The following is a 9,603-nucleotide window of genomic DNA, read 5'->3' as shown; positions in this document are numbered from 1 at the left end:
CCTTTCATTCCCAACCAGGCCCCTGGTCTCCCACCAGACTTCATTATTCACAGATAAATCTCGGATTTTAATTGATAACAAAACTCCATGGTAAAGATGGAAAAATATATTTTATAACCTTTTTCTTTGTTTTCCTGGTGACACAACCCCGCACAGCAACCCCAGCTCACAGTCAGCTTTATTTTGCCATTTTTCAACACATCTGAGATATTTTGGGAGCAGCCAGAGTACCCAGTGCCAGCCTTTAGGTGGGCACAAGCTCAGCCTGAGGTAAATTCAGTTTTGTCTGGGCTTTTGCTATTCCTAAGCCCTGAAATGACACCTCCAGAGGGAATTCCAGCTTCCCCACACACAGCTGATTTTCCAAAACCTCCAGAAAACATCAGGGTTTTTTTCATGTCAGAACAAAATGAGTCAGAAAGACATTTCAGAGTGATTTTTAATTTCCTGCTCAGTGTCCTGCCCACAGTGATGGACTCTTCTTCCTGGGTGACTTTTGGTCACCAGCTCCAAAAAGGCCTGGAGGGGTCAAGAGAAGGGGAGAGTAGAGGCGACACCACAGATGAGATTGAGCAAAGCTTTCTATGTTAAAAGTTTACAAAACAAAATGAGACAGCTAAAATACTTTCCTTAAACTTTGTTACAACATCAGCCTTATTACATAGTTAAGACAACTGAAAAATAGCAACTCACATCTTACCAACCACAACCAACGATTTCTTTATTACAAAACATTCTAAAAACTTTCTAACCAATAACATACTACTAAAACTTACAAATAATTATTCTAACCAATCACTAAAAACATGCATGCACCTACTTCAAACAATACTTATTTATATACTTGCTATTAACAATACACAATACTCCATTAAACTTAAAACCTCCTACTATCTTATGAAACATATTTTTCTACAGTCTTAAAGTCTATCTTAACCAAACCTAAAATTCAAACTAATATTTCATGTCCTTATTACTATACTATTGTAACTTTTCTAATTTCAAACTTTACAACTACAGTTAACTCTAAATTCTTTACTCTTTCTGTTCCTAAGACCTACTTCCACAACTTTCTAAAAATCTTCTTACCTTTCCTATTTTTTCCACACCTGTCCACCACTGGTGGTGGGATCATAGGAATGGGGCACAACAGACATTAATTCAGGTGTAACAGGGAGGAAATGTTTGTATTTCTTTCCCAAATGTTGCTCCTGGGATTTCCTTCCCCAAGTTCCTGGTACTGTCTGGGGGGATCATTCCATGACCAAGAGTTTTTTCCAGAAAAAGCATTTCTGGCTTTTTCCTTCCTTCGAAATAGGAAAACATGGAGAGAAGTGATGAATTCAGATTTAGAGAGTCTTTTTTTTTTTTTTTTTTTTTTTTTTTTTTTTTTTAAAGCAGATGAGTTGTTTACAGGGATTGGTCATTAATTTCCAGGATTCTCATGGAATTAAAGAGTCATGGAAGGGTTTGAGTTCAGAGGGACCTTGAATCCCATCCAGTTCCACCCAGGGACACCTTCCACTGACCCAAGCCCCAGTATCCAACCTGGCCTTGGGCACTGCCAGGGATCCAGGGGCAGCCACAGCTGCTCTGGAAATTCCAGCCCAGGGCCTCCCCACCCTCCCAGCCAGGAATTCCCAATTCCCAATCTCCCATCCATCCCTGCCCTCTGGCAGTGGGACCCATTCCCTGGGTCCTGTCCCTCCATCCCTTGTCCCCAGTCCCTCTCCAGCTCTCCTGGAGCCCCTTTAGGCCCTGGATGGAGCTCTGGAATTTCCCTGGATTCTTCTTTTCTCCATGTGAACAACTTTTCTTTGAAACTTGAAATGGATCTGGCTCCATTCAGGGAGATGCACATTACAGAAGCCAAGATTTTCCTAGTTCTTCCATGTCCTCACCTCTGGAACAATCCCTGCCTCACCTCCTTTGCTCCCCAAGGAATTTTGTACCCAGCCTTCCTGTCCTACCCTTCCTAATCCCCCTTTTCCATCAGAATGATGCAAATGAACTTATTTTTCTCTCTTTTTATTTTCCAACCCCAAAAAGACTTTACACGTCCAAGTCCTAATGAGTCAGAGCCTCAAATCCCTCAGGTTTCTGTGAGAAATGGCAGCACAAATGGCTGTGCTTCAGCTTAATTGGGCATCTCGTTAAATATCTGCATTTTAAAGCCCCTCAACAGCTCTGAAGTTGGTGGGGATGTCGTTATGGCACATGTCAGAAGCAGGTTGTTCCACAGATCCCCAAAAATGTGATTATAAAATTGCTGGGGATTTGTCCATTGTGTTTTTAGAATTTTTTTTCCCCCCAGATTTTTATAAGTAACTAGGATGTTGTGAACTTTTTTTTGTGCCCAAACTTTTGGGAAGTTTGTCAGGACCCCCAGAAGCTCTCCTTGCTGTGATTTATCCAGAATTGCACTCCCTGTTTCAGCTCTGTCAGATGTGATCCCTCATCTCTCCCTAAATATTGACCTTCCCCAAGTTTTCCAAAGCCAACACAGCGTTGCATCAAGTCCTGGGCTGTTCTGAGTGAGGAAATGCTTGGCTCAGGAGAGAAGAAGGACTTGGTTTCAGGAATACGTTTTGATTTTCCATGAGGGATTGGAGAAGTCTTGGGAGGGGGAGGAAAGGAAGGAAAAATTAATGATCATTTTGGCAAATAAAGATGGAATTTCCCCTTTTGTTTGCAGTGCTGCACAAATCTGTGTGAGCTGCTGGGATTATTAAGGAGTTGATGATTCATTCATCCAACAAACCAAACGGATTTGATAATCCAGGTTTATTCTGGGATCAGCTTTATTGTTGGAATATTGACTCTGGCCGTGAAAGAAAACTGGTGTGAAATGCAATTAGAGATTTGTCCATTTTTATTAGGTTCTGATTAGGTTTTGATTTAGGGAGTGAAATGAGCTCTGCAGTTCCCTGCTCTCCCTTTGCTGTGCAGGGCCACAGACACCAGGTTTTGGAGAATCTTGGAATTCCAGGAAGGCTAGGGTTGGAAGGGACCTTAAATCCCACCCAGTGCCACCCCTGCCATGGCAGGAACACCTCCCAGTGTGCCAGGCTGCTCCAATCCCCAATGTCCAACCTGGCCTTGGGCACTGCCAGGGATCCAGGGGCAGCCACAGCTGCTCTGGGAATTCCAGCCCAGAACCTGCGCACCCTCCCAGCCAGGAATTCCGTCCCAATATCTGATCTAAATTTCCCGTCTTCCAATTTGAAGCCATTCCCTGTGTCCTGTCCCTCCATCCCTTGTCTCCAGTCCCTCTCCAGCTCTCCTGGAGCCCCTTCAGGCCCTGCAAGGGGCTCTGAGCTCTCCCAGACTGGAGAAGATCCACCCCAAAGCCCCGTGAGGGGAAATTTTGAGATTCTGTTGCCAGGGGGATGGGCGGGGGCTCAGCAATTGGGATAAAATCCTTAACGGAGCAAGTGGTAGAAGATACGAAGCCTTGGGAGCAGCTGGAGCAGAAGGAAGGGTGGCAGCAGGGCCATCAGGAGGATTCTGCTGGCTCAGCTGCTGCAAGAGCAGCACTTGGCACATTCTGGGGAGGGAGTAGAGCTGAGCTGCCGAGCAGAAGTGCAAACCTGCAGCAAGCTGGGTGATTCAGAGCCCACACTGCACATTCCTGCTGCTTAAAAGTTCCTGCTCTGGTTTGGTTTCCCACAGAGCCTGGAGGTGTTTAAAAGAGCAATTTTTTGAGGGTTTACATAGAACCTCCCTTCTGGAAGGAAGGTTTCATTCTGGTCTTAAACAGCTGGGCATGACTGTTGATGCAGGTCTGCTTCAGCGCAGAATTTGGGGCATCATTTTTCCCACTTTTCCCAATTTTTGGGGCATGCCATTTTTCCCAAATGGCAAAGAAATTGCCATGAACTGAACCAGGATCTTCTTGGTGGTGCCCAGAAGTGGGACAAGAGATGATATGAGCAGCGACTGATCCCAGGAATTCCCTGGCACAGGAGGCAGAACTCCTGCCGTGGGCAGTGCCCAGCCCTGAGCAGAGCCCAGAGAGGGGCTGGAGTCTCCTACCTGGGATATTCCAGAGCCACATGGACACAATCCTGTGCCTTGGGCAGGGATTGGGACCAGTGACCCTCTGTGGTCCCTTCCAGCCTGACCATCCTGGGATTCTGGGATTAGCAAACCATAAATTCCAAATGTCTGGAACTTCCTGCCCTGATTCCCCATGTGTTTGGGCATCCCTTTAGCCCTCCATGGGCTCCTGGGAATTAGGGAAAGGAGGATAAAAGGCAGAAGTTCACCCATGGTTTATATTTGCTCCTTTTTAACCAATTTCCAAACATTTTCCAAACTTTTGGGAAGTGGGCTGTGCCTTTTGCTTTTGATCCAGAGCTGCTGCTGGACCCAGATCCAAGCTCCAATGTCAGATGCATGCACTAAGGAAAATAAATTTTCTTCCAGGGCAGCAGGAGGAGATGGGAGCTCCCTCCAGCTCCCTCTCCAGACCCATGGGCATGGATAAAGCTGGGAAATGAAGTTCGGAGGGTGGAAGTGAGCCAGGAGGAGCCGCCAGTCCCGGGTGGAGCCGGGATCACCGGCTTTCTTGGCAGGATTGTGCCTGCAGCTGCCACCACTCCACTGGCTTTTCATGGAACCAGCTGTTCCGAGCAGGAATTTTTTGGGATTTGCAAAGAACAAGAGGGAAAGCTCTTTTGGCATAAACTGACTCTCCACTGAATCATGGAATCATGGAATTACCTGAGCTGGATTTACAGGGATCATCAGTGCAACTCCTGACCCCAAAATCCCACCCTGCTCCTCCTCTGAGTTCTGGGATGGATTTAAGAACCCACATTTAAAATCCCATCCTTTCCTCACCTCCTCCCTGCATCCTCCACTGGATCCTGGCTGGCACTTGATGCTCTCCAAGAGATTTTCCTGACTCTGCTCCTCAACACCTGGAGAACATTTCCATGGACTCTGGAGCCAAACTTCACTTCCTTCCTTTTGGGAAAGTCACAGAGCTGCCTCCTGACAAATAGGAAATGTCCTTTATATTCCCAAAGTTCAGGAGAGTCACTGCCTTAAGGATTAAAGAAGGAACATCCCAAGGTTAGAGAGGATAAACCCCTCCAACCTCACTCTTCCCCGAGCCCCACTTCCATCTGGATCAGGTTACAAATCCTACCTGATGTTCCCCAATGGATTGTGCAGAAATGTGTGGTTGATCAAATAAATCCTGCTGGATTTCTTGCTTGGAAGAAATATTTACAAAGGCAAGGAAATCACAGGCAGAGGGAAGAAAGCAGAGACTGCAGCTTGTCTTTGCTGGAGGCTGCTGGCAGTTTGTTTTTCAAATAGCAAATCCTGCCTTAGGCCTGACCAGAAAAAGCAATAAAACTTCATTTTCGAGGGAGGAAAAGAGAAATAGGACTTTTAAAGCCTTTCACAGTTGTTAGGTTTTTTTTACTTCTTTTTCTGAATATTTTTTCCTTTAAAGAGAACAGAAAATATAAACTCTGTTGTGAGGAGAGGCTGAGAGAACTGAAAATATTCACCTGTAGAAGGGAAGGATCCAGGGAGAGCTCAGAGCCCCTTGCAGGGTCTGAAGGGGCTCCAGGAGAGGGACTGGGGGCAAGGCATGGAGTGACAGGACACAGGGAATGGCTTCAAATTGGAAGACGGGAAATTTAGATCAGATATTGAGAAGGAATTCCTGGCTAGGAGGGAGCTGAGGGGCTGGGCTGGAATTCCCAGAGCAGCTGTGGCTGCCCCTGGATCCCTGGCAGTGCCCAAGGCCAGGTTGGACACTGGGGCTTGGAGCAGCCTGGGACACTGGGAGGTGTCCCTGCCGTGGCAGGATGGGATTTAAGGTCCTTCCAACCCAAACCATTCTGGGTTCCAACCCCACTGATTTGGGTTTTGGTGAAGTTATTTCTAAAGCAGCAGTAGTCGAAGCAGGGAAATTATATTCCAAGACATTTCCAAGGAACAGAGATCTTGAGGGTCTGATGGTAGAGATGACCCGGAGATTGTAAAAAGTCTTTTTCTCCCAGCCCGCGTGGCCAAAGAAGGAGTCGGAATGCATAGGGTCGGCTTCTCAAGGTTGTTTATTTTCTCTTATCTGTAACATGCTTTCTCAAGGAGCTGCAGTCTGTCTAGCAGGTCAGTCTGCGGTAGACTCCTGTCCCCTTGGGGTGGTGTTTACATTTTATACCCAAAACTACATGTGCCATATTTACAATAACATGCCAATATCTATCATCTATTTTGGACAGTGTGTCTGTGCCTTAAACCAACAGAAAAGTGTCACCATCACAGCAAGACATGGAGGGCAAGATGAAGGAGAAGAAGGTCAGGACATGCCCAAATCCCTCCATCTTGTACCCCTGAACCCCATTCTAAAAACCCCAAAATTCTACTTTTCCACCCTGTGTTAGTTCAACTACCACACTACTCAAACCCTTGTGGCTTGTAATTCCTCACACAAAGCTGGCAGTTTTTTCCATGAGCTAAAATGGAAGCCACAGGTGTTTTTGACTTGGTGCCAAGGTCTGCAAGCCCCCTCCCAGGGTCTCAGACAGCCAGGGCAGCCAGAGGGATGGCCTGGACTCCCACACAGAGACCCTGGATTTGCCACCTGCCCCTGCTGACCCTGTGGGAACAAATCTGACCTGGGCGCTGTGACAGCAACGCCAGCAGGAGATGGAGGTTTGATTCCAGCCCTCCCTCCAAATGAAATCCTTGGGAATGTTGGAAGTGGACACACATTTTGCATCGTGGGCCTCGTGTTTCCCAGTCAACCTCACGTGAGCAGTACCAATTCCATGTGCTGCTGCTTTTTGGGAATGTGTTGAACATAATTCATGCTCAGAGCTCATTTCTTCCACGGCACCAAACGCCAATGATGTGTTTGGAATTCCAAAGGCTCCATCTCCCAGGACAGGCGTTGTTCAAGGTGGAACCACCCTCTGTGACAACATCTCATGGAATTTCACCCTCTCAGACGTTGTTTTTCTCTTTCCTCATACAATAAATTATTTTTTGGGATCTTAAACCACTTATTGTCCTCCGAGGTTTCATCTTTTATTGACTGAAGCTCTGCTAATGGCTCTGAGGACAGCAATAAATATTTGCAGTCTGGATTGGCCTGAATTTATTGCACAAAGTGGAAACCTCAGGTCAGCAAACAAAGCTGGATTTGTGTGGGTTTTTTTTTAATGCTAATCCTCCAAATTATTAATATGGGCAGGCTGTAGTTGTGGGGGCAGAAATTCCTTCTCTTCTATGACATTTAAATAAGTACAACATATTGCAATTAAATTATTATTATTTAAATATAATTAATAGTCCAGTTGAGTGTGTTTAGGTTATTCAAGTGGGTGCATTGACACCATGGACTGAAAAATCTGTTTAAATACCCAAAGTCTGAATTAAAAAATCAGATTAAAATAATCTAAAATTATCTTTATATATCCATTTATATTAATAAGAAGTACTATGGAAGGGATAATGCTTTTACTCATACTATAAAGGAGCAGTATGGAAAAAGGAAGAGGACAATATCACAGAATTCCGGAAGGATCTGTGTTTGAAGGACCATGAATCCCATCCCATCCCATCCCATCCCATCCCTGCCATGGCAGGGACACCTTCCACTGTCCCAGGCTGCTCCAAGTGTCCAGCCTGGCCTTGGACACTGCCAGGGATCCAGGGGCAGCCACAGCTGCTCTGGGAATTCCAGCCCAGCCCCTCCCCACCCTCCCAGCCAGGAATTCCTTCTCAATATCCAACCTAAATCTGCCTTTTTCCAATTTGAAGCCATTCCCTGTGTCCTGTCCCTCCATCCCTTGTTCCCAGTCCCTCTCCAGCTCTCCTGGAGCCCCTCCACGCCCTGCAAGGGGCTCTGAGCTCTCCCTGGAGCCTTCTCCTCTCCAGCCTTTCCATCTACAAAAGCCAAACCAAGAAATTCCCCAAATCCCATTTTTTGGGTGTGTCCGGGTGTCCTTGCAGGCCCAGCTTAAGGCTCTAACATTCCCCAGGCTCTGCAAACAATGCAGGAAAAATTCCAGACGTCCCCAAGCAAGGTCAGATCTCCCCCAGGGCGATGTAGACATGGATTTATTGGATCCATGGGGCAGAAGGACCAACAGGGAAAAGAGGAAAGGAGGAAGAAAGGAAAGGAAGGGAGAAGGGAGGGAGGGAAGGAACCCCTTGCAGGATATTGATGGATTGAGAACTCCACAGGTGGAATTATGAAATTTTTCCGTAAATTTTTGCTTTTTCCCAGATCTCTTCATGCCTTTCTGGCTGTCCCACCTAAAAATTTTCCCTGTCATGGACAAGGAAAATGTCTCCTGTTCCTGCACTCTGGCAGGAGTGAGGGATGTGGAAATACTTCCCAATTTTCTGGAATAAAAATTCATCTCTGGGCAGCAGCAGAACTCAGAGTTCTGCCTTCCCAGGATATTTCAGAAGGCATCAAACAATATTAAACCTCAGGGTTATTTAAGCAAATACCAGGGAAATAATTGCTGGCAATTCCCTGGCAGCTCCCAGCAAGATTCCTGGGAAGTTCTGCCATAAAACAAATATTTGATGTACAGAAAACATGACAAAACCACGGTATTTGTGATGTCAATTTTTTTTCTTTTAATTTTCTTTGCTCTGACTTTTATTTAAATGTAGTGAATAAATGGATTTAAATAAGATTCCCAATGTAGTGAATAAATGGATTTAAATAAGATTTCCTGTGTAATATATCCATGATGCAGCTTTTTTACTCCTTTATTTGAACCTGCTGGACAGGTGGAGATGATTTTTCCTGCCAGGAATAGGGAAGAAAATATGGCTCAGCCCTTTCCAAACCATATCATCAAATAGTCTGGGATGTTTCCAGCTGTGGATGGGAAAATTCTGCTGCTCCTGAGGCTAAAATCCAGCACAGGATGAGGGCTGAGGCTCTGTGCAACCTGCCAGGGAAATGGGATATGATCCACAGGGAAATTAGGTGAAAAAATCCAATAATTATAGATTTTTAAGGAATCTGACAGGCAGCCTTGTCCCAAGAAATCCTCCTGTCCCAAAAGGGGGTCAGGCTCTGCAATCTCCACTTGTTTATCAGGATGCTTTGGTATAAACTTTGCTCCAGCCAGGATTTCAAGTGGAATTCCCTGGAAATGTCCAAGTCCAGGTTGGATGGGGCTTGGAAATACCTGGGAGAGTGGAAGGTGTCCCTGCCCATGGAAGGGGTGGGACTGGATGGGATTCAACATCCCTTGAACCCAAACCTTTCCATGATTCCATGATTCACCAATTCATCCTCATTTGTGTCCAGTGGGAATTCCGTTATCCGGGTAAAACCGGCCGTAGCAACCTGTCCACCAATATTTCCCCACAAATGTCACCAACAGCTTGTTAAGAGGTTTTAATTTTGTGGATAGGGAATTCCAGCAGCTTGGACAATTCCCTGCTGCCCATCTGAGGAATAAAATGTTCAACCAGGTGGAAATTATGGAAAATTTCCACAAATCCCTGACAGGAGGGGACAGCTGGGAGAATTTGGGCTCTGCTCCCAGAGAACAGGGACAGGAGGAGAGGGAACGGCCTCAGGCTGGGTCATGCAAGGTTTAGGTT

Source organism: Anomalospiza imberbis, chromosome 6 (genome assembly GCF_031753505.1).
Source record: "Anomalospiza imberbis isolate Cuckoo-Finch-1a 21T00152 chromosome 6, ASM3175350v1, whole genome shotgun sequence".
In the NCBI taxonomy this organism is placed as follows: domain Eukaryota; kingdom Metazoa; phylum Chordata; class Aves; order Passeriformes; family Viduidae; genus Anomalospiza; species Anomalospiza imberbis.
This window is presented reverse-complemented; position numbering follows the sequence as displayed.